This window comes from Pongo pygmaeus, chromosome 15 (genome assembly GCF_028885625.2).
Source record: "Pongo pygmaeus isolate AG05252 chromosome 15, NHGRI_mPonPyg2-v2.0_pri, whole genome shotgun sequence".
NCBI classification, from domain to species: domain Eukaryota; kingdom Metazoa; phylum Chordata; class Mammalia; order Primates; family Hominidae; genus Pongo; species Pongo pygmaeus.
In genome coordinates, this window is record NC_072388.2 from 77,015,188 (window position 1) to 77,039,499 (window position 24,312).

A 24,312-nucleotide genomic window follows, 5' to 3' on the forward strand; every position below is an offset into this window, starting at 1 on the left:
TTGTGAGGGGAGGAGCTTATCCTTGATTATCTGGGTAGGCTTTAAATAGTCACATACATCTTTGTGTGAGTGAGGTAGAGGGAGTTTTGGGACAGGCACACAGAGAAGACATACAGAGGAAAAGCTCATGTGAAGATGGAGGTAGGGAGATTGGGGTGATGCTGCTAGGAGCCAAGGAATGTCAAGGACTTCCAGCAGCCACCAGAAGCCAGGAGAGAGAATCATGGAATGCGTCTCCCTCAGAGCCTCGGGAGGCAGGGTGGTGGCATGGACACCTTTCTCTCAGACCTCTGGCCTCTGGAAGTGTGAGAGAATACATTTCTGTTGTCTTAAGCCACTCAGAATTTTACATAATTGGTTTCTGGATTTTGTTTTGCTCCTTTAAATAATATTTAATTTTGTGTTGGCACTGATAAGTTCCTTGGATTCAACTGGATACTTTTGATGCCTTTGAAAGCTGTATTAGGGTAGATATAGAGCAGCCTTTAGGGCTAATTTATTCCTGCTATTAAAGCAATCCCCCAGTGCACCAGGTCTCACTAGAATTTTCTTCTCTGGCTGGTTGGAACATGAGCTATTTCCAGACCTTTGGATAGTTTGACTGCTCCTTTCCAGTGGGTCTTTCCCCAATCTCAGATAATTTCCTCTTCCAGATGTGCAGATCAGTACTCAGGAACCTACTCATGGTGGCCTTTTTGCAGTACTTCTTCTCTGGTACTGTACCTCACCATGGCATCCTGAACTTGGATTTGCATCTCCTCCACTCAGAGAGACAGCCAGGCTCTGTGAATGTACCCTCTTTTCTTGTGGTCAGAAACTGCCTTTATGCAGTAAGCTGGTGGAGTGCTAGGGCTCACCACGTTTCTTTTCTTTTCTCAGCAACTGCAGTCTGATCTCTGAACACTGATGTTCACATGTTCTGTCTGGTTTTTTAAGTTGTTTAGGGTGGGAGGGTAAATCTAGGCCCTGTTTGTCCATCTTTTCCATAAGGACCAGCAGGGTTTCTAAGAACTTCTAATGTAATAATGACTCATCATGATGGGGATGCAGAATGCAGTGTTTCCCACACTTATTTGAAAAGGAGGGAAACCACCTCCCAGGACTATGCTTTAAGGAATTCACTTCTGGAAGACCAAGCTGCACTGGACACAGGAATGACACCTTTCCCAGCCTCTTGGGGAAGTCCAAGCTGCTTCAGAGGCTTCTGAACTAAAGTCAGTGCTCTCTGGGAAAGCTCAGACTTAGAAGGAAAAAGATAAAGGATGTCCTCAAGCCAGAAGAGTCAAACCCAGCTCCTCAGGCCCACCCTTCCAGCATCTCCCTGACCCTGCATCTTTAACAGGACTCTCTTACCCTCCCAGTGAGAAAGAACCTCTGGAGTTCCAGGCTTGGGCGAGGCAACAGTCATGCAGCCTCCGTCCTTGCTCCCTGCCTCTGCTCCAGCCACCTCCTTCCCTCCTGTGCCTACCTGGCTCCTGGCCATTGGGTTTCATTTCTTCTTGTATGAAGCCACACTCACCTCTGTGGCTTTTTCGGTTTTAGATACACTCTTGCTCCTGATGCTGCTGGGCGTCGTTTGTAGCTACTACTCAGACCAAATAAGCCCCAACCCCTGAAATAAAACTGAGATGTCCGCACATTCAGCTGCCCACAATGGAGGTGAGGTGGGGGATACTGGACATACCAATGGGATACTCACTCCAACCACAGGGACACCAGCCAGTCTGCACTGATGTCCATTATGAAAAGAGAGGTGCGCTTCCACAGGGCGGAAAAATCATCCATTTTGGTTGAACAATTCCAGCAATTCTTGGTCAAGTTAATGGCTAAGCTGCAGAACTCTGACTGCTTTATTGTCTGAGGAATCACTCACCACAGCCACCAACCATTTTATTTTGCTTTTCACTTACAATCCTTTGTGTTTGTTGATAGAGTTGTGTATTAAGTTTTTAAAAAAAGTGAAGAAAGCCATCCACTTCTACCTAGCTCTTCCTCAGTTTACCTTGCCAAAGGAAACCAGGAGCCCCTCTCTGATAAAGGTCTTTAAAGGGGACATTGATTCTGCATAGAAAACCTTGAGCCAGATGTGTTTAGGGATTCAGAATTTTTTAGATTCTAAAAAGGTAATACAGTCTACATACCATATATCCGCTAATACCCCAGCAGGTTCTGGGTCAAAAAAGTGGGTCAATAGTTCATCAGTGAAATGTACAAATATTCACATAAAGTTGGATAAGTGAAGAAAATAAGTAGCCTCATATCAGGTCAGGGCAGGTTTGTTACTGAGTTTGTTCCAAGCTGATAAAACACTTTAATTATTTTTCAGAATTTTTGGTTTTGGAATTGTATTACTCTTGCTCCAGCTGCTATAACAGAATACCACAGAACTGTGTGGCTTAAACAACAGAAATTTATTTCTCACAGTTCTGGAAGTGTAGGAAGTCCAAGATCAAGGTGCCGGCAAGGAAGGTTTCACTCTGGGGCCCTTTCTCTTGCCTCGGAGATGACCATCATCAATCTGTGAGCTCACAGGAACTCTTCTTTATGTGCCTGATGGGGTTGGGGTAAGAATACTCTCTGGGTCTCTTCTTTTTTAATTTTTGAGACAGAGTCTCACTCTGTCACCCAGGCTGGAGTGCAGTGGCATGATCACGACTCACTGCAGCCTCGACCTCCACAGGCTCAGGTGATTCTCCCGCCTCAGCCTCCTGAGTAGCTGGGTCTACAGGTGTGCACCACCATGCCTGGCTAATTTTTGTATTTTTTGTAGAGAAGGGTTTTGCCATTTTGCCCAGGCTGGTCTCAAGCTCCTGGGCTCAAGTGATCCACCCACCTCAGCCTCCTAAAATGCTGGGATTATGCGTGAGCCACCATGCCCAGTCTCTCTGCATCTCTTATAAGGACACTAATTCTATCAGAGCCTCCTCTTTATGACTTCATTTAACCTTAATTACTTCTTTAGGTCCCATCTCCAAATACAGCCACACTGGAGCATTAAAGTTTCAGTGCATAAATTTTTTTGGGGGGTGGGGGGTGGAAGGCACAGACACAAACATTCAGGAATTGTGAGTAAGAGCTTGTGGGTCAGTCTTCATATCATGCTCACTACCAGTCCAGCCATCCCGGTCTTTTGGTTTCTTGAATCCCCCTACCTGTTCTAGTTGGAGAGTCCCATTGCATGGGCCTGTTCCTGGTCCTAACACACCCTGTCCTGGCGCCATGCTCACCTCCACACACACCTGCTTCTTTAATGGCTGGCTCATTTTTGCCTCCACCCTCACCTTACCTGCCCATACAGGCTTTTCTGACCACCCTGTCTAAAGTTGGCCTCTGCTAGTCACTTTACTTTCTTTGTAGTGCTTCTCTTCTGAAATGATCTTCTGAACTTTTTTACTTGTCCTTCAGCTAGAATGAAATTTCCAGGAGGGCTGGGATCTTATCTTCCCCCTCATTGCACGCCCACAGCCTAGACCTGTATCATGGTGTGTGTCAGGCATGATAATAGCTAATGGCTGTCAGGTCTGATGGAGCACTCCCATGGGACACTCACTGGGTCTTGGAGCTTTGTGTTATAACATTTTTTAGGTTTTATTGGATAAATTAAATAGGGGGGCTCTCCCCCTCTCCCCTAGACAACTCTGGCCACGTCTAGTCCTACCTCAACTGGAAAACCTTCTGTGAGTATTCCGGCCGACGAGTCCTCTGTCTCTACCACATCATTTACCCCGTGAGAGACCCACATTTCACATGCAGCTCGTAATGCACCTGCTATTGATTCCTTTGTTACCAATGGTTAAAATTAATTGGATTTTTTTTTTTAAATACTAACTTTACAGCCTGTTTTGTAAAGTTTATTATGGTAGCTCTGCTGGAAAATTTCTGAACTGTGCTGCAACGTTGCTGAAAAGCCCCTCACTGAGCTCATCCTAAATATGGACTCCTTGGCACTAACTTTCATCCATTCAACTACACCACCAGATATTCCCAAAGCATGAGATATGTGCCAGGCCAAGTGCTGGGAACAGTGTTTAACAGGGCAGGCAGCGCCCTGGACCCCATGCACACACATTCCAGAGGACTCTTATGGTTCTGCATATGTCAGGGTGTTGACACCTGATGGGCATTCATTCATTCACCTCTTTACTCATTCACCAATATTTATTGAGTACCAACCAGGTTCCAGGCACTGTGCTTGGTGTAGAAATACAACAGTACAACAGTGAGTTTCTTTTTTTCTCTTTTTTCTTTTTTTTTTGATAGAGTCTCTCTCTGTTGCCCAGGCTGGAGTGCAGTGGTGCGATATTGGCTCACTGCAGCCCCAACCTCCCGGGTTCAAATGATTCTCCCACCTCAGCCTCCTGAGTAGCTGGGATTACAGGCATGCACCACCATGCTCAGCTAATTTTTGTACTTTTAGTAGAGACTGGGTTTCACCATGTTGGCCAAGCTGGTCTCAAACTCCTGGCCTCAAACGATCTGCCTGCCTCAGCTTCCCAAAGTGCTGGGGATTATAGGCGTGAGCCACCATGCCCGGCCACAACAGTGAGTTTAAACAGAATCATAACTCACAGGACAGTGTATGGCGAGGGAACACATTGTCAAAAATCACAACAGTGATCAAGCGTATGAGGGGATTTGGTACAGTCTGGGGTGCAAGGGAGGGCTTCCCTGATCAGAAAGATGAGGAGGTATTCAGTAGACACAGGGGGATTCTTTTCCACACAGTGGGACAGAAGTGCCCTGGGGTGGACGAAGCAATGATATTCTGGAAACCAAGAAAAAGAGGCCAGGGAGCTGTGAGCCAGGGAAAATGGGTGATCTAGTAGGTGCCTGTTTAACATTGGAAGAATAGAAAATCTAACCATAGCTTTTATTTAAACAAATATGTTTTCCCCTCAATGTAACTCAATCCCAGGCCTGCAGCAAATGGTTCCCCTGCCCAGAGTGAGACAGACATGCCAAGGGCCCTTTAAAACCAACCTGGCCTGTGGCCCAGTGTGCTTGGTGTCTGCAAGGAGCCCAGGGCTAGCGCTGGAGCTGACACTGAGTGCCACAGGCTCGTAGGGAAATACCACTGAGTAATAGATTTTTATCCACACTCTCCACTGAATCCCTTCCAGATTGTAGTGGGGTGGCTGTTGGTACAAGTCAAACATGGATTCAGCTGGCAGTGGGAAGGGATTCAGAGATGGAGAGGAAGAGGCCACAGGCAGGGACGGGGAGGAGAGGGAGAGGGGAAAAAACCGTTAGGGAAAGAGAGATGGGGGAAGGCCCATTGAAGGGTTAAACCTTCCTGCCAGCATCTCTGTCCCTTCTCTGCTGAGAGGCTGTATTTATAGATGGGATAATTGAGGAGGCTTTGAAAGCAGTTCTGAAGTGTGGGGCTGGTGTGTGGGGGTGGGGAGCCTGGGTTCCACCTGCTCCTGGGAGCTGGCCTCCCCCACCCCGTTTCCTTCTCAGGCCTCCTAACAAGATCCAGTGTGGTGATGTGATGGCACCACTAGCAGCATCCTGCCCAGGGGCAGGGCATTGTGCTTGTGAAGTGCTTCACTTTTAATCCCCAAACAGCCCTGGGAAGTGAGTACAACCACTTTCTCCAGCTTTTTCCTGACCCCCTTAGCTAAAGTGGCTCCTGCAACCCAGACCCCGTCACTGACTCTCTGGGACCTCACCTGGTTTATTTCTTGCTAGCAAGATCACAACCGGTAAATTATCTTGTTTATTTTTTCACTTGTTTAATGTCTGCTTTGTCTGTCTTGTTTGCTAAATGCTTGGCCTAGAATGAGCATTCAATAAATATTGATTGAATAAATGAATGCTTATTTAACAGACTGGTAAACAGGCTCAGAGGGGTGAAGTAATTCTCACGGTCACAGGGTCAGTGGTAGAGCCGCCGTGAGCAACCAGGTGCAATTATCTTCAGAGCTTAAGGTCTTAGCACTGACCCAGAAGGCCCAAACTCAGACACACGGAGGGGCCAGGCCACTCAGATGAATGAGTGAAGAGGGCTGTGTGTGTATATGCGTGTGTGTGTTTGTTTGCACAGAGGAAGCCTGTGTGTGTAGGGCTCAGAGTGCAGACACTGTCTCTGGTCGTGGACTGGAGCTTCCTCTTGGCCCTGGTTGAAGGGGCAGATACTGTTCAGCTGTGGCTAATTGTTGCTGGATCTTCTGATTTTTCAGGACAAGCCAGAAATCCCGATTTTTATGTGAAATTTCCTGGTTTTTAAATGCTGGCAACAAATCTATATTTTTAACGAACATATCACACAAAGCACAGGCCAAACACAACACAGCTGTGGGCTGGATGGGGCCTACAGATTGCAACCTCTGCCCTCAGTGCACTCACTCTGTCTTGAAGACCAGTGTGGATAACACTTATCCTTTCCAGGGACACGGCACTTTGGGGATTTCAAAGCCCTTCCTTGACTAGTATTTCTTTTAATATTCACAATGTTCCAGGAGGGATGTCGGTTAGACTACTACACTCGTTTAGTTTAAAATTTTTTTTAAAGAGATAGGATCTTGCTCTGTCACTCAGGCTGGAGTGCAGTGGCGTGATCATAGCTCACTATAGCCTCAAACTTCTGGGCTCAAGTGATCCTTCCACCTCAGCCTCCCGAGTAGCTAGGACTATAGGCATGCACCACCACACCTGGATAACTTTATTATTATTATTATTATTTTTGTAGAGACAGGGTCTTGCTATGTTGCCCAGGCTGGTCTTGAACTCCTGGCTTCAACTGATCCTCCTGCCTCAGCTTCCCAAGTAGCTGGGACTAGAGGCATGCACCACCATGCCTGGCTAATTTTCATTTTTTGAGATGGGCTCCTGCTATGTTGCCCAGGCTGGTCCTGAACTCCTGGCCTCAAGTGATCCTCTCAGCCTCCTAAAGTGCTGGGATTATAGGCATAAGCCACTGCACCTGGCCTATGCCTATTTGAGATTAGCAACAGAGACCCTAGTGGGTTCCTGTGAAGCCACGGGGAAGTGGCAAAGAGCCCTTGCTCTCAGGCCTTTCCTTTCTGGCCATTGTTGTGATCCTGCCCGGGGCCCCGTCTTTCCAGGCCTTCCATTCTTCCCCCACTACTTGGAATATATATGGGCATGAAGAAATCCAACTTGGTGCCACCCACAGGTTTGGGGTGCCCCCAACATGATTTATTGCCAGCTCCATGGAGCGCCTATGCTGGTTCTTGTTTGGAGATACAGTTATCAAAATATTGTCACACTGAGTAATGATATAGCTCTGCCAACACATTTTAATTCTGGTTAGGCTTTAGCAGTCGTTTATCAGCCCAAAAAGGGAAGGGGAATGCTTGGCTAGTCTGCAAGTTCCTCTATAGCACAGTGCCTCCCCTATTCCAGCCTGGGCCACCCCAGGGTGGACAGGTGACAGGTAATTGCTGAGTGAGTAAATGAATGAATGAATGAATGAATTTCCAAGGGCCGGTGGGGTGAGGGGAAAAGGGGGCTGGGCATGATGGCTCACGCCTATAATCCCAGAACTTTGAGAGGCTGAGGCAGGAAGATCACTTGAAGCCGGAAGTTGGAGACCAGCCTGGGCAACATAGCGAGACTCCGTCTCTACAAAAATAAATTAAAAAATTAGCTGGGCGAGATGGCATGCACCTGTAGTCCCAGCTACTTAGTAGGCTGAGGTGGGAAGACTGTTTGAGCTCAGGAATTTGAGGTTGCAGTGAGCTATGATCGTGCCACTGCACTCCAGCCTGGTTGACAAAATTAGGCCCTATCTCTAAACAACAACAACAAAATAATAATAATTTCGTTAACCACAGCTCACATTTTTTGTTCACTTATGTATTCTGGACACTGTTTTAAGCCTTTTATGTGTCTGTCGAGGTAGAATAGTTATGTGTCTGTAGAAGAGTGACTGTCACACTAAGTGCTTGGAATATGTCCCTTCTCATTTAAGATTTCATTATTATTAAGATTTCATTTAATTTTCACAGCAACCCTGGGAGGGAGGCATTATGTCTATTTTGCAGAGAAGAAAATCAAGTCACTGGGAGGTGGAGTAACTTGCCCAGATAACCTAGCTAGTAAGTGGTGGTCCCAGGACTTGAACCCCCGCTGTCTGGCCCCAGAGTTCATGGTCTCGCCTATCAAAAAAAAAACGCAGTGAGGACGTGGCTGGAGGGGAGACAAGAGAAATGAGAAAAAGCTGCAAACAGAGTTGAGAAAGGAAGGGTGTATGTGGGGACCAGGCTGAGAAAGGGCAGCACAAGGGGGCCTCTGGGAGAAGAAGGGCAAATGGGAGCCCAGAGTTGGAACTCGGTTCAGGGTACCCACCTCCCCCAGGGCTGTTTCCCTGTGAACATGATGGAAGATGACAGATTCAGGATTAATGGAAAGGTTTCAGCTCTCCGAGTACCAGGTGGAAATTTGCCTGACGCACGGCCAGAGCCTGATTTGTAAGCAGGCCCTGACCTCGGCCACCAGCCAGGCCCCATTCCTTTCACACTTCTCCACAGAGTCTGGCTGGACCAGGGTCCCTGCTGAGACAGGTTAAAAGGGCTTAAAAACAGGCAAGAAACAAGAGGATGAATCGATTTTTTCTCAGTGAACTTAATGCTCTCTGAAGGAAGTGTGTAGTTATACGAATTTAGGTATGGGGGAGAAACCTAGAGCTGTCTGTTTCTCTGTCCCTCCCACCATTTATTACATGGGGACATTTGCTAATACGTGTCTCCACAGCTCATATTTTTGGATGAATAAGGAGAGTAGGTGCAGGTGAGCACCTGCGTGGCCCATAGTGAGCAAAACCTTTGATATCATTGCACAATCTACAAATACAAAATGGTGGTAGGAGCCATAGTCTCTGTGGTCCCACAGGCCAGGCTTGAGGGCCAGAGCTGCTGGTGGGTCCATTGGAGGTCACATCAAAGCCCAGCCCTCACCTTCAGGGAGGCTGAGATGGTTTGGTTGTGTTACGAGATCGGTTGAAGGGAGCTGTGGCCAGGGTCCTCTTGTTGAGCAAGCCAGGCCAAGTAAATCTGAGGAGTTGCTTAAAATGGGATCAGGGTAAGGTAATCCTATGATGACCAAGTTTTGGCCAAAGAGCTGCAAGAACAAGACTGTTGGGGGCTTCTGGGAAAGATATTTCCTTCCTAATAAGTGAAAAGCAGGAAAGGAAAATGCCATTTTTGCTACTCTCTCTTTTTTTTTTTTTTGCAGTATGGTTTTGGATACTGTTGTGTGATAATGTGATGCTTGGAATATGGCAGCCATGTTGTGACTAAGAGGGGGAGTGTAGTATAGTGAGGATGGCAGAGGATTGATGGAGTTGGGTCCCAAGGACACAGATAAGCTGCTATACTTACCCTGAGACTGCCCACCTCTACCTTGTGTCCAATAAGTAATAACTGTCTACAATTTAAGCCACCATTGGTGATATTTCTATTCCTTGCAGCTGAGGTAATTTTAACTGATGTAAAAGCATAAACTCTTGAACTGTATTCCTGGGTTTTAGGAAGTCCAGACTTTTTGAGCCGGTTCCTAGGACCACTGTGGATGCTTTAGACCAATGGGTTGGCTTGCATCTTTTTGTGTGTGAAGGAAGCAGAGAATAAAACGGTTCTGGTTAGTGTGGGAACCATATGGTTTTGCTTCAGGTTGTGTATTCCTTGGTGTGTTTTGTTCTATTTGATTTCCTTGCTTTTCCTTTGGGAAATTCCTTTGAAAATGAAACAAAAACTCACCCTATCAATTTGATCAAGAAATTTTCTGGCCTAGTTCCTTGGAAAAGCCACATATGAGGAGCTGAATCCCTAAGACCCATGGTGGGAAGGGAATGGGGGAGAGGACCTCAACATCAATAACACTAATTGTGTACCTATAAATGTCTGACATTAAAAAGTTTATTTCTGGACTCTCAGTTTTATTCCATTAATCTATATATTTATTCTTATGCCAGTGCCACATTGTTTTGATTACTGTAGCTTTGATGTAACTTTTGAAATTGGGAAATATAAGTCCTTCAAATTTGTTCTTTTTCCAAGATGGTTTTAGCTATTCTAGATCCCTTGAATTTTCATTTAAATTTTAGAATTAGCTTGTCAATTTCTGCAAAAAAAGAGGGCTGGGATTTTGATAGAAATTATATTGAATCTGCAGATCAACTTGGAGAGTATTGCCATCTTTTTTTGTTTTTTGTTTTTTTCTGAGACAGAGACTCACTCTGTCTCCCAGGCTGGAGTGCAGTGGCACTATCAAAGCTCACTGTAGCCTCAAATTCTTGGTCTCATGCAATCCTCCTGCCTCAGCCTCCCAAGTATCTAGGAATACAGGTGCATGCCACCATGCCTGGCTTATTTATTTATTTATTTATTTATTTATTTATTTATGAGATGGAGTCTCACTCTGTCTCCCAGGCTGGAGTGCAGTGGGTGGCGTGATCTCAGCTCACTGCAACCTCCGCCTCCCAGGTTCAAGTGCATCTCCTGCCTCTGCCTCTTGAGTAGCTTGGATTACAGTCATGAGCCATTGAGCCTGGCTAATTTTTTTGTATTTTTAGTAGAGACGGGGTTTCACCATGTTGGCTGGGCTGGCCTCGAACTCCTGGCCTCAAGTGATCCTCCTGTCTCGGCCTTTCAAAATGCTGGAATTACAGGCATGAGCCACTGTGCCCAGTCAGTATTGCCATCTTAACCACATGTTTTAATTCTTCTGATCCATGAACATAGGATGTCTTTCCTTTTTTTTTTCTTTTTTTTTGAGACAGAGTCTCGCTCTGTTGCCCAGGCTGGAGTGCAGTGGTGCGATCTTGGTTCACTGCAAGCTCCGCCTCCCGGGTTCACACCATTCTCCCGCCTCAGTCTCCCGAGTAGCTGGGACTACAGGCGCCCGCCACTGCGCCCAGCTAATTTTTTTGTATTTTTAGTAGAGACAGGGTTTCACCGTGGTCTTGATCTCCTGACCTTGTGATCTGCCTGCCTCGACCTCCCAAAGTGCTGGGATTACAGGCATGAGTCACTGTGCCCCGCCGTCTTTCCATTTTTAAGGTCTCCTTTAATTGATTTCAACAACATTTGGTAGTTTTCAGACTATAAATTTTACACTTTTAAAAAGGTTTATTTCTAAGTATTTTATTCTTTTTGATGCTATTATAAATGAAATTAAAAAAATTTTATCTTTAGTCTGTTCGTTGCAAGTTTATAAAACACAATTGATTTTTGTATATTGATCTGGTATCCTGAAATCTTGTTGAATTCATTTATTTCTTCTGGCTAATTCTTAATGGGAAAATTTTTTCCCCCTTTAATTCCATTTCTTATTTCTAAGCTTTCTGAGCCAACCTTGGCTTTGTAAGTGCTTCCCCCTCCCACCTGTAAGGTATAGCCCCCATTTTTAACACATGTAGGCTGAACATTTCAAAAGCAGATAAATCTGATGAAACTAGATAGTCCTCCATTCTTTATTGGTTTCACTCTTGCACTGAGTCTAAGGTATGGAACAAGATGGGAAATAATTTTAGGTATCAGGGGAAGGAAGGAAAAGGAGATCTATTTATTCTGGGAGTGGGAAGAGAGGGTCTGAGCAGAAAGAAGAGTAAAGGAGAGGAGCAAGAAAAAGGAAATGCCCAGCACTATGAGGTGAGTTCCAAGAGAACACGTGAGAAAGCAAGCAAAAGCTCAAAGAGGTGAGGGAACAGTGAAGGGGGTGCAGTGAGAACAGGATTCAGACAAAGGCACATCAGGGTGTCTTTGAGCCTGTTTGCCTGGGATAGGGGGTGCCAGCAACTCACCTAGGAAGGGCTCTTTAGTTTTGGTGAGGCTGGGTGTAAAGAATATGATTGCCACCCATTTATCAATATCTATATCAATTGTGTGTCTGATCTGTCAGGCACTGTGCTTGTACTTACATTCATGACTCCTTAAAGTGACCTTGGATTGTAGACCATGATATATCCATTTTGCTGGCAAGGGAACTGAGTCTCGGAGAAGTTCGGGAACTTTCTCAGTTAGTAAGGGACAAAGGCAAGAGCTCAGAGTTGGCTTCTTTGACTTCTAAGTCTGCCTTCTTCCTGCCATGTCCCAAAGCCTCCTGAGCACTGGGTTGGGGGAGTATGCTCTGTGTGCCTGCTCTTTTCTTCCTTCCTGCAGAGGTTGCCTCCCTAGCCTCCTCTGAACATTTCTTTCTTAAGGTATAGTGGGTGGATGAGTTGCTTCTAGGTCTGCTCTGTAACACCGTTTTGCAGGGTATTCTGAACTGAGCTTTACCCTGATGGCCAGAGTTTGCTGCCTTATTCAGGCCTTTGCTGGGTCCAGGTGAGAGAGCTAGGAATGGGAAATGTGAAACACACACTCCCTTTTGCACTCAGAGTTCTATGACAAGTTGGGAGATGAGCTTTCTTTGTCTTTGGGCAGACTTACCTGGATTTAGTTTTGTAGCTATAGGAGAAGCTCATGGCCATCCCACCAACAATTTGGCTGGGCTACTAACACTTGGCCACCTAGAAAAGCAACTGGGACATAGTTGGATCTCAAAACATTTGTCGAATGTTGAATAAATGGTTTCTAGTCTTTGCCCCAGCACCAGCATTATTGGGGGCTGTATTCAGTTAATGATTTTCACAATGGGAGGCATTTCTAGTTTAGGTGAGGCAGTGGGACCCCTTGTTATCATAGATACCAAGTTCACAAGCTCATCTTTCTGTTAAGTGAGCAAATATTTATTGCTTTCTGAAGAGGTGCCAGGGACAGACCAGCCAATGAATCCTGGTTCTCATGGAATTTAGAATTCAGAAGGGGAAACAGACATAAAATAACTACATGTGGCCAAATCCTGGGCACGGCTGTCTTTTGTTTCCATGTGGCTTTTCTTGACAAAACAACACCTATCATTGTGCCAGCTCCTTCCTTCTCCCTCTTGCCTTCCCTAGGCTTTCGATGGTACATCTCCATCTCCAGCCATCCTTTCCTTCTGCCTCTCACCTCGGCACTGGGTATCAGTTTACCCTTTTCCCTGCAACAGTGGCTTTCCATGTCTGCCTCTCTGAAGAGCTCCAGGCAAACAGCACAGGGCTCTTGTTAATCTTGATCTGTAAATCATTCTCCCACCCTCATCTCCACTCATAAATTCTGGTCCTCATGTGGAGCACCTCTTGGTTGAGATGGGTTTTGCAGAGCACTTTCTGCCATCAGAAGGAACATTCCAGAGAGACAGAGAGAGAGAGATGCTGTGGGAAAACATCCTGTTAGGCTTAATTCTTCCTGGGTGAATTGCATGTGGCCGAGTTCCACCCCAGGAGTAAAAACAATTCTTACGTTTATTTCCATCCCTGTCTCCTTCCCTGAACATGTCTTTAAGGACATTTAGTGGGTCAGATGCAGGGTCAGGGGCTGGAGATGTATATAGTGAGCAGCCACAGTCCCTGTTCTGCCCTGTAGGAGAGACAGGATGTACCTATCAAATGTTAGCTAATGAGATATTATGGAATTATAGAATGTCAAAATTAGAAGGTACCTTATCATTTATTCTAATACTTTGCAAACTTCTTTGATCATGACCCACAGTAAGAAATATATCCTATATTATGAACCAGTATGTATGTATTACATTATCCATACATATGTATATACACACAAATATATATGTCTGTCTCTATCATTTATCAGTCATCTCTCTATCATATAACTATATCTTACAAAAGTTTTACACAGCAAGTGTTTCAAAATAGTAGTTGTGTCTTCTTCCATCTCTTGGTCTTATGTAATGTAGTACCTCTGGATCAGTGGTGTGCTTGATTCAGCATGGACCAGCTCATGAGAGTCAGTTTCCAAATTTTTAGCGATGTTGGGAGCTGATTATTAAAGTTGTTATTAAAAATTAAATTCTATAACTTACAGATAAATTATACTAAACACAAGGATAATAAGTACTCAAAACTTATTTCTGAGTTATTTGACTACATTTTACTATTATCAATGCTCTTGAAGTTATTTATGTGTATTGTACCTGCATGGTGGAAATAATATCTGATGTGTTACTTTCCATCTTGTCCCAGTTTTGTGCTCAGAGAAGTCTCATTGGTAGCTTGAAACTGGTCATGGGGAAAATATTTACATTACAGGGACTGGCAAATGCAATACGGTTCCGTCCCCTGGAAAGACAGTTGTGAAGCATTTACCAGCATACCATTGCTCTGGAGTCACACTAGTTGGGTTTAGTCTTAGATCTAGCACTTGCTAGCTGTGTGACTTGGGCAAGCTACTAAACATCTCTGGGCCTGTTTCTTTGTACAATGCACATCCTTCTAGGGTTGCTTTGAGGATTAAATGAGTTAATACACGAATGCTTAGAACAGTGCCTGGCAGATGGTACATAGATAGATGTTACCTGTCATCTGGGCTAACTGTTGCTAGGTTATCCCATTCACTCTGGTAGGGTATGGTTTCCTGTTCACTCTCTCCTTACTTTGGCTTTGGACTTGACATATGTGTTCATCTTCTCTTCCCAGCCAGATCATAGGTTCCCTGAGAGCAAGAGTGATTGGCTTCTTTGTAAACTCTAGGTCTCAGTCTTAAACCAGCTGCAATCTAGATGCTCAATCTCATTGACCAAATTACAAAAAGCTTGTCTAATATCCAATGGGAACCCTCAGAATATAAGGGCAATACTTACCATTACTATGCATACGCTTTCTATTCTATTTCATATGCTGACCCAGAGCTCACTAAATTAATTTTGTGACTCAATATTAAGTCCAAACATTGCAGTTTGGAAATGCAGTGTTCTAACGATCTACCTGGAGCTTGCACTCTCTCCAGTTGTCAAGTAGTCCTTGCTTGAATTTCTTTGGTGATGGGGAAAGTGGTGTCTACCTAGGAAGCCAGTTCTATCTTTGTGAGCTTTGGCTGTTAATACATTTTCCTTATAATGATACTAACCCTGGTCTTCCACAGACAACTGACTCCTTCTTCCAGGTAAAATCTCTTCCAGTATTTCAAAATAGCAGTTGTCCTGCCCCTCTGTGGCATCCTTCTTTTCCTGGTGGAGGGCCCTGGGCTTGGATGGTTGACTTGAGGAAGAGTAAGTATTTCTGTTCAGGCTGCCCTGAACTGGCTTGCTGGCACAGGCTGCCCAGCAGTTGGTTGGCCTATAAATCACTAGGCCTTACTCTCTCTGCATCTCAGCATCCTGTGTCAGTGATGAAGCCTCTGGCCCCTCCCCGTCTCATCCCTCCCCAGCTCTGAACAAGTCCTCATGGAACTCATTTAGGCCCTGATTCTTTCTAGCATATAGCAACTGTGTTATTTGAAGAAGTCAGGAGACTCTCCTGCCTCAAAACAGCTCATCTGGGGACTATATTTTACCATTAGGGATTTAGTCTTTTAGGGGTAAACAGTGCTGTCTCCATGACATCCTAGTTTAAAATGGTGGCACCTGGGGAGAGTGGTGTACTATGAATATGAAGCCTCTAAAATCTTAGTGTGAATGGACTTGTCAGGTGCGTTGCTCCCTACTCTACTGCCATGCTTCTCACAGTGTGCATCAACTCCAAAGAAACACCAGAGGCAGCCTTGTGTTGTGTCGAGTTCTCAAACCTGCCTGCACTTTTGGAATTGCCATGGGAGGACTTCACTTAATTAGAAAAATGTTAATTTGATAACTATTGACCCCCACCTTCTATTCAAGGTAAATGTCACTCATACAATCTCATATTTAAAAGCATACAAATCTCATATTTAAAAATGTTTATATATATTAATAAGAACAAAAGGAAATTCCCCCTTGGCCTATTTGCTTCCATCTGGAGAAGTCTTTAAAAAGTAAGGATTTCTTGGGTCTCTCCCTAAACCTACAGAAACAGAATCTTCTGAATGCAGACCAAAAATCCTTTAAAAAATCCTCTCCAGGTGATTCTACCTGTGCAGAGAGGCATGGACACTCATGGAGTCATGGACTGATGTTTCTCCAGTGATAGGTACCGTATTTGGTTCATTTCTGTACTCCCACAGCTCTCTGCCCAGGGCTTGGTGCATAGCAGGCATATAGTAGGTGCTTAGTAAGCAATGTTTATTTAAACTAAACTGGAAGAGGTTGGGAGCTGGGCAGACCTGGATTCGAGTCTAAGCCTCTGCCACTTACTGTGTACATCGGGCAGGTGACTTCCTCCTTCTCTGGGAAATGGAGATGAGAATGTCCACAATAATGGGGTTAAAAGCCAGTAGGAACTTCCTACCCACTTCCAGGCCTCCCTTTCTTTGGGCTTTCAGGGAGGGAGAGGCAATTCCAGGACAGAGAAAGTCCCAGGGAGTTCTGTATCAATCACACAGAAGGCAGCTTTAAGACTCTTTCGAGCACTGTCCTCGCCCTGCTTGCCACGAGTCTGTATCTTGGGACACTACCTTCGGGTTGTGCAGATGAAAAGCTGGGGACATTGGTAGGGCTGGAATCGATCCCTTCTCTGCCTGCTTGTGGCTGGATTGATCAAATTTCTTGATAGCTGCAGTAGGGGACCAACTGAAGTTAATTTCCAGCTGGACCTGCCCTAGCTCCTGAGGACTATGAGGGAGGTAGCATTGGAAAAAGCTGAGTGACCAGCAGGGAGCTTGCAGAGGAAAAAAGGAGGGTCTTGGATGGAGGTGGCAGTAGCAGCAGAGGGGCCTTATTTGGGGTTAAGGTTGCAAAGGGGTGTGGACTGCCATTTTGATCTGTAGAGGAGGGAGCTATGACCTTTCCAACAGTCTTACTGTGCTTTGCTGATACTTGCTTCCTCCAATCCTTTTTCACCCTCATTTTAAGAGTCATCATGTGAGTGTATTTTCACAAACATTTTATTATTAAACAGAGGAACTTCGGAGGGCTTAGGGGGAGGCGCTGCTCAGCATTAGTTCCCACAGGCCCAGCAGGCATTTGCACTCTGTAGCCTCCTGTTGGAGGAAGGGATTGGGCTTTTCCACTCCTCCTGGGCTAGTCTCACTTCAGGGAACTGGCTTCTGGCTGAGGTCTCTGGTGGCACCCTGGTGCTCCGTTCTTGGAATGGTAAGATGTAAAAACTCTTGGAGCTCTGCTTCTCTGAATTTGGGTACTTTGGGGCTCAACAGTCTAGATATTAAGGCTCCCTGAGTTTTAGTTTCTTTATCTGTAAAATGAGATAACAATATCTTCTTTACCATAGCATGGGAATTCAGCAAGAAAACCCAGAGAAAGCCCGTAGCATAGTCCCTGGAACATAGTAGTTCTCAATAAATGGTAGCTATTGTTGCTGGTGGAATTTAAAAATTTTTCTCCTCTATTCTAAGATCCACCCCGTACCCCTGCCCTGCACATTTTAATACATTTGCATCTTGTTATGTCGTAAAGTCAGTATATACATTTTAGATACGGTGGTTCCCTCAAGAGCTGTTATTAAACCAATGGTAACTCTTTTTTTTTTTTTTTTTGGAGACAGAGTCACCAGGCAGGAGTGCAGTGGCGCAATCCTGGCTCACTGCAACCTCTGCCTGCCAGGTTCAAGTGATTCTCCTGCCTCAGCCTCTTGAGTAGCTGGGACTATAGGTGCAGGACACCACGCCCAGCTAATTTTTGTATTTTTAGTAGAGACAGGGTTTCACCATGTTGGCCAGGATGATCTTGATCTCTTGACCTCATGATCCACCCATCTTGGCCTCCCAAAGTGCTGGGATTACAGGTGTGAGCCACCGTGCCTGGCCAATGGTAACTCTTACAACTAAAAGTTTCTCATGTCTGAGAAAATGTAGTATCAGAGTTCTGTTTCTGATCCTTAGCTGGCACTACAGTAATTGCCAGGCTAGCCAATAACCTGCTTTTAAAAAGGGAGATTAACAGGTGTTAAAAATGTATTAGCAGCTACTTGCGCAAAATTAAGACAATATTGAAGAAAGGGGAGGGCTTGCAGAAAAGTAGCCAACCATGCAAAGCGCTTCATAGAAAGGAAAATTATTTTGGAATTTCTTTGATTAGGTATCTCCAGAGCCAGGTCTCCGGTTCCATCCTGTTCTCCTGCCTGCCTCTTCCGTAGGGGAGCCTCTCTCCTCCTTTGGGGTTATCTGCCCTAGGAGCTTTATTAGAGCCTATAGGATGAGGATGTCTACACATTTGTGACTTTGGGTGTCTTGGATCTCCCCACACAGATCAGTCTACAAAATGCACTCAGTTAAAAAACCCAACAACCTAGGGCCTAATTTAATGATCTGAAAGACATCAGGAAATAGCAAACTGTGGTATACTTCTGGCCCCTCCATTCATATCCCTTCTTTTTACTGTGTAAAGAATTTGGAGATGTCCTAAGTCTATTTGGTTTTGTGTATGTGTGTTCATGCATGTGTGCTGTTCAATTAGGGGAGCTGATAGATGTTACTGAGAAAATCTTTTAGTGAAATCATTCCAGAGAATTAATAGCTTGCTGTAGCCAAAGGAAGCTTCCAATGCCATCATGGTGTCCAGGTGCGAGGCTATGATGAGCAGAGCCCTTCTGGGGCCCTACCTTTTATTCCCATGATCTTGTCAGAGTAGCAAGCGGATGGCTGCTTTCACTAGAGTGAGGCAGTGTGGGCTAAGGACAATGCTTTGGTGGATACTGCCACCGTGACTACTACTAACATCTGTCAAATGCTTACTATGCGGAAGGTACAATGCTAAACATGCCACTTATGTTTCCTAATTTGATTCTCACAACATTCCTGTTTGAGACATTCTATCATCAATACGATTTTGCAAATAACAAAAGATAACCAGAGACTTGCTTTGTAATTCCCAAGTCTACCTGATGCCACCCTCCAGAGTTCTCAGTTCTCTGCCAAGATCACTGCCTTTTGGTGGCCCTGGGGTAGGGTGCTAAGAATGGGGACAGATGAGCCAGGAGGATTCTCTGGGTCCTGAGCTGTGTCTGCCCATCTCAGTCCTGCTCTGTCCTGTGTAGCCCCTAACTCTAATCTCCCTTCAAAGCTGCGCACTGCACAACTTTAGGTGCACCATTCACATCCTGGTCTGTAGCAGGAGGTGGCAAACTTGCAGAGGGGCCAGATAACATTGTTGGCTTTGTGGACCATACAGTCCCTGTCACAATGACTCAATTCTGCTGTTGTAGCATGAAAGTAGCATAGACAATTCCTAAATGAGTGGACATGGCTTTGTTTCAATAAAACTTTACTTACAAAAACAGGTGGTAGGCTGGATTTGGCCCATGGTCTGTGGATTGCTGGCCTCTGGTCTGTGTCACTCGAAGGGGTGACATTCACAGAGACAACCACTTGGAGGAGTGCAACATGAGCTGCCTGCTTTGTGGTGGCTGAGGAGTATCTCCAAGAGACATAGTGATTAGCTGAGGTGAATGACACTCCTGTGTGTGTGTGCCCATATGAATGAATCATGCTTTTTATTAAAATTCTCTTAGTTTAATAATCCTTACAACAGAAGCAAACCTTTCAGCATTCGCAGGGCAACTTTGCAGGCAGGAAAGGATGATACGACTCAAGGGCTCTTTCCTCCCTGAGTTTCAGTGGCCTTTGGGGGAGGGACCCTCACACGTTATGACCGTGGTCACTGAAACAGTCATTCATGGGTGGTGCTATTTCCCACTTTAAAGATCAGGCCCCAGTGCAGGTAAAGCTCTTTTTCCTTAGTCTATTTTGGTGCAGCCAAAAGATGTAGAAATTCAAAATATATCAGAGCATTTAGGGGAAACTGAAGAGAAAAATGCCTACAGTATAAGACATAAACACATCCAATATACCACATGTGGGTTTCTGACCCTACCTCAGCCAGCTTGTCTCCATTAGTCTGAGTCTCTCTTGCTCCCAATGCTCTTCTAGTACCTTCTGATGAAGTCCTGCTTTAGGCCCGAGGGTGTTCCCTGTTCCTAGGTAATCAGTGGCACACGGAGCTTGTCATTGTGAATGACCTACACTGAGGATCTCATTCTCAACATAAAAAGGGAGCCCAGGGCCGTGACATGCGGATTAGCTTTAAATAAATAAGAAAGCATGCAAGCAGCACAAGGAAAATAAATTACAGAGAGAAAGAAAAAAAGTGAAAATCAGGTGTCGTCCTCACATCCAGGAACAATCACTGTGCATTCTGACGCATCTTTCTGCATGCCTTTTCTGTACCAGGCTCGGGGCCTTTTTGGACAATAATTATAAATCCATACAATAGTAATGACAGTGCAGCAACAGAAGGATCATTTTGACACAGCAGAATAAGCACTGGAAGGTGTTGGTGAGGGGATAGGGAGGGGAGAGAAAGTCCAGGGGTGTGCAAGCTTCAGGGCTAATGGCTGTGGCTTCTGTGGCTTTCTGGTGCCCTGGCCTGGGTGCTCATCCCAGCAGCAATGGTGGGGAGGGTGGTCGTGTTCAGCTGTCTCAGGTGTTTTTGCTCTCCCTGGCCTCAGAAGGTGGGTGGCAACTATTCTGCAGATGGAGATGGGGTGGGGGTGGGAGCTGGTGTCTTCTCCTCATTCTCTGCAGCTGCCCATCCACCCTGGTCAATGATGCTTGTCCATCCCCGCCGAGATCCAAGTCCAGCCATATGCGAGGGGAACATCTGCTCCCACAGCTGCAGGGCCCTGCAGTCCTGGAACCGGAGTGACTTCAGAAGCCAAACGTGGGCCATTGGTTATGAGTGTGTGTTGGTTAGGGTAGGCGATGCGTTGCAGGGTGGTGCAGAGTGGAAAGCAGGGGTCTGGTGTCATTGGGGGCATTGCTTTTTACCCCTGGGCACAGCTGACCCATTGGACATGAGGGCTACTGAGTCTCAGGGCAGGGTCTAAGCAGTGAGAGGTTGGCAGTGACTCCTTAAGCTCAGCAGGCTGTGGGTAGAGAATGGGGCATAGAATGCGCTTATCTCCTGGTTTCCTCACCACTGGGCATCGGCAATGTGAGAGTGGATGTCTCCTGCTACCCTATTATGAGGGCTTTCTGGACACGGTTCTTCAGAGCCTCAGAGCCCAGATCTTCACAGCCAGCCCTCCTTCCATCCCTTTTATTAGTTCTGCCTCTAGAGCTGCACGGATAGCACAGGGGTTGGGAACCTGCGCTCTGGTGTCAGACAGAAGTGGGCTCAAATACAAGCTCATTTGTGTACTGGCTGTGTGACCTTGAGCAAGAGATGAATCTCTCTGCCCTTGTTTGCTTGCCTGAGAATGGGGATAACAATGCCTGCCTTTGGAGGTGTGGGAAGGATTCATTGAGTTAGTGAACATAAATCACCCAGCCCGGGTCTGTAGCTGTCAGCACGTAGGTTGGTTGCTTCCTTTCTCTTGGTTTTGTTCACATCTATGGACTCTGTGACTGAGCTCTTTGCGGGATCCCGAGCATCTACCATTTGGGGCAGAATCAAGGTCAGTGCCATTAAGCTCCCTGTTTGATCTGGCCATCTGGCCATCACCACTCACTGTTCACCCTGGCGACCTATTTCCCAGGCCTTACCAATATGAGAGTGTGAATGGGTCACACGGACAACAATGACCTGTTTCCCTGGCTTCGGACTTTACCTGCTTACCTGGAACCTCGCCCCTGCAAAGTTCCTTCATCCCTGAGCTTGCTGGAAGTGCCTGGGGGCAGGGGGGTCTTGTGTGATCACATCTGAGCTGCTCAGCAGCCCATCACTCTGTGTTCCCCAGAGCCTGCCGGCCCCTTCTCTCACCAAGCTTCCAGCTATTTCTTAGCAGACACCACCGCCCTTCCCATCGTCTCTCACCAGGCCTGTCCATCCTGTCTCTGAAGGCTTTGTGCTACCAAGGTTGCCCTCTGTGTCTGTGGTGAAGCGTGGATTGCTGGGGGTGAGGGTGAGGGCAGATAAGTCCTTTTAGTGTATTTTGATGGTCCCTCTCTGCAGGGAGGTGGTGTCCTCACACAGCTCTGCATCTGCCTTGCCCGCATAGATTTTCCCTTGAGGTCTGTCTTTTCACTTTTTATGTACAGCATCCCCCTATCCTCCAGACTTCTGACCTGGTTCCCCTGAGGAATGGCCGGGAATAGGTCTGAGAGCCTGACTAGATTCATCCCTAGGGTCTGGCCCTGGGCTTCCTCGGATTGCAAGATCCGCAGGAAGATCATCAGACTTCCCAGAGAGGTTCTGGCAGGCCTTCCCCGTTGGGACCCCCTCCAAGACCAGATGCCCAGGCTCAGGCGGGAAGGACTGTCCATGCGATCATTCGCTATTGGCTTGGAGATCATCACGGGTCATCTGGCCCCCTCTTTTCCAAATAAATAACCCTGTTTCCTCTAACCGTCCACTTCCTAGCTGCTTATGTGCTTTGTAATGCTCTTCGGATCCTTTCAAATCCTGCTGCTTGTTTTGGTGTGGGGCCAGCCGTGGCCCCAGGGGCATAGTCTGAGCCATGCCGATGGTACAGGCTCTTGCAGCATTCCCTACACACCACCGTCTTTGTATTAGGTGATCCTCGAGGGGAATGTGCCCTGCTCAGAGGGCTTCTCTGGAATCACAGGGTGTGCCTGCCGGTCAGCAGAGCTCTAGACTCCCTCCTGCTTCCAGCCCAGATGGCTCTCCATCCAGCCTGCCAGTTTGATCTCAGGCTTGCCCCAGAGATCCACCCTCATCTCTCTGAAGGCCAGTGGTCTAGGGACCACCTTACCAGGGCCACCTTGGGGGCTCTTGTTAAAATGCAAAGTCCCAAGCCCTCCCCAGGCTTACCCCCATCTTGCCCATTGAGTGTGTTAGGGGTAGTGGCTTGTGGAAGAGCTTATAAACTAGCTCTTCAGGGGCTGGAAGGAACTGTTATCCTTGAGGAAAAATAAACTACTGGCCATAGTAAACAAAAAGAAAGTTGCAAAATCAAAATTAATAAATGTTTAATTAAATGTCTAGGAAATATAACTATGTCAACTCATCAACCACAAGTCAACTTACTCTCACATAGTTACACATCATTTATATTTAATGTGGGATGCAGATGGCTTTTCATTGTTTGTTATGATATGGGGTGGTGTTCCCCACAGCAAGAGTACTGGGGCTTCCTGAAGTCCTAAGATAGCTCTGTCCAGACCTTCCCAGCCAGGCTCTGGGGGTGAGGCTGGGAGTCTGTGTGTGTGTCAGGTTTCTGGGGTGATCGGTCATTGTCCCTGGAGTCTGGTCTTCTAGGATTCCTGAGTTTGCTGTAGTGCTGATTGGGAGGCTGGTTACTGGAGGACAAGAGCTACACACTCTAGGGTACCAATTCCCAAACCTAGCTGATCACAAGAACCGCCAAGGAACTTAAACATGAAAATACAGATGCCTGGGCCCTACTTCATTACCCCAAGCCTATTAAATAATTTCATCTGGCCAGGTGTGGTGGCTCACGCCTGTAATCCCAGCACTTTGGGAGGCCGAGGCGAGTGGATCACTTGAGGTCAGGAGTTTGAGACCAGCCTGGCCAACCTGGTGAAACCCCGTCTCTACTAAAAATACAAAATTTAGCCAGGCATGGTGGCGGGCACCAGTAATCCCAGCTACTTGGGAGGCTGAGACAGGAGAATCACTTGAACCCAGGAGGCAGAGGTTGCAGTGAGCCAAGATAGTGCCATTGCACTCCAGCCTGAGTGACAAGAGTGAAACTCCATCTCAAAAAAAATAAATAAATAAAAAAGAAAAAAAGAAAAAACAATAATTTCATCTGCAGTAGGGCTTGTGGATCTTTATTTTAATAACAATCTTTATGGGATTCCAACAATTAGCCAGACTTGGGAACCAATGGAATTAAGGAAAGAGCAGCAGACCAGAGCATCTGAAAGTTCTGTGCCTAGAGATCACCTGGGTATCTTGTTAAACTTTGAATTTTAGCTCAGCTTGTCTGGGTGGAGCCCCAGATTCTTCATTTGTAAGAAGCATCTGGTAATGTTGACACTGCCTGTCCACAAACCAGGCTCTGAGCCTCAAGGACCCAGATCTTGGGCTGGAATTCTGCTTTAGCTACTTACCAGATAGGCAGGCTCCAGAAATTTTAATAACATCTGAAGGCCTTGGAAAAGAGATACTAATCAGTTTTCCCTGAAGGGCCCGGATTTGTAATATAGGGCCAAGGTGTAGGTGAGGTTTGGTTGGCTCTATTCCCTGTACTTGGCTCAGTAACAGAGTGGTCTGTGGATTCAACAGAGATGGAAAGGCTCAGTTATCACGAGAGAAAAGACCTTGGGGGTAGAAAACATTTCACTGTGCTACTAGGATCTGGAAACTGCCAACAAGAATTGACCCCAGAATTGGCATATCATATTAAATGATTCTGTTCAGAGAGATTTCCCCAAGGCCAAAGCTGCTTTATGTATTTCTTGAATTTCCAAGATTACAGCCAGGGACTAGTTTATTCACCCAGAAGAATCTGAT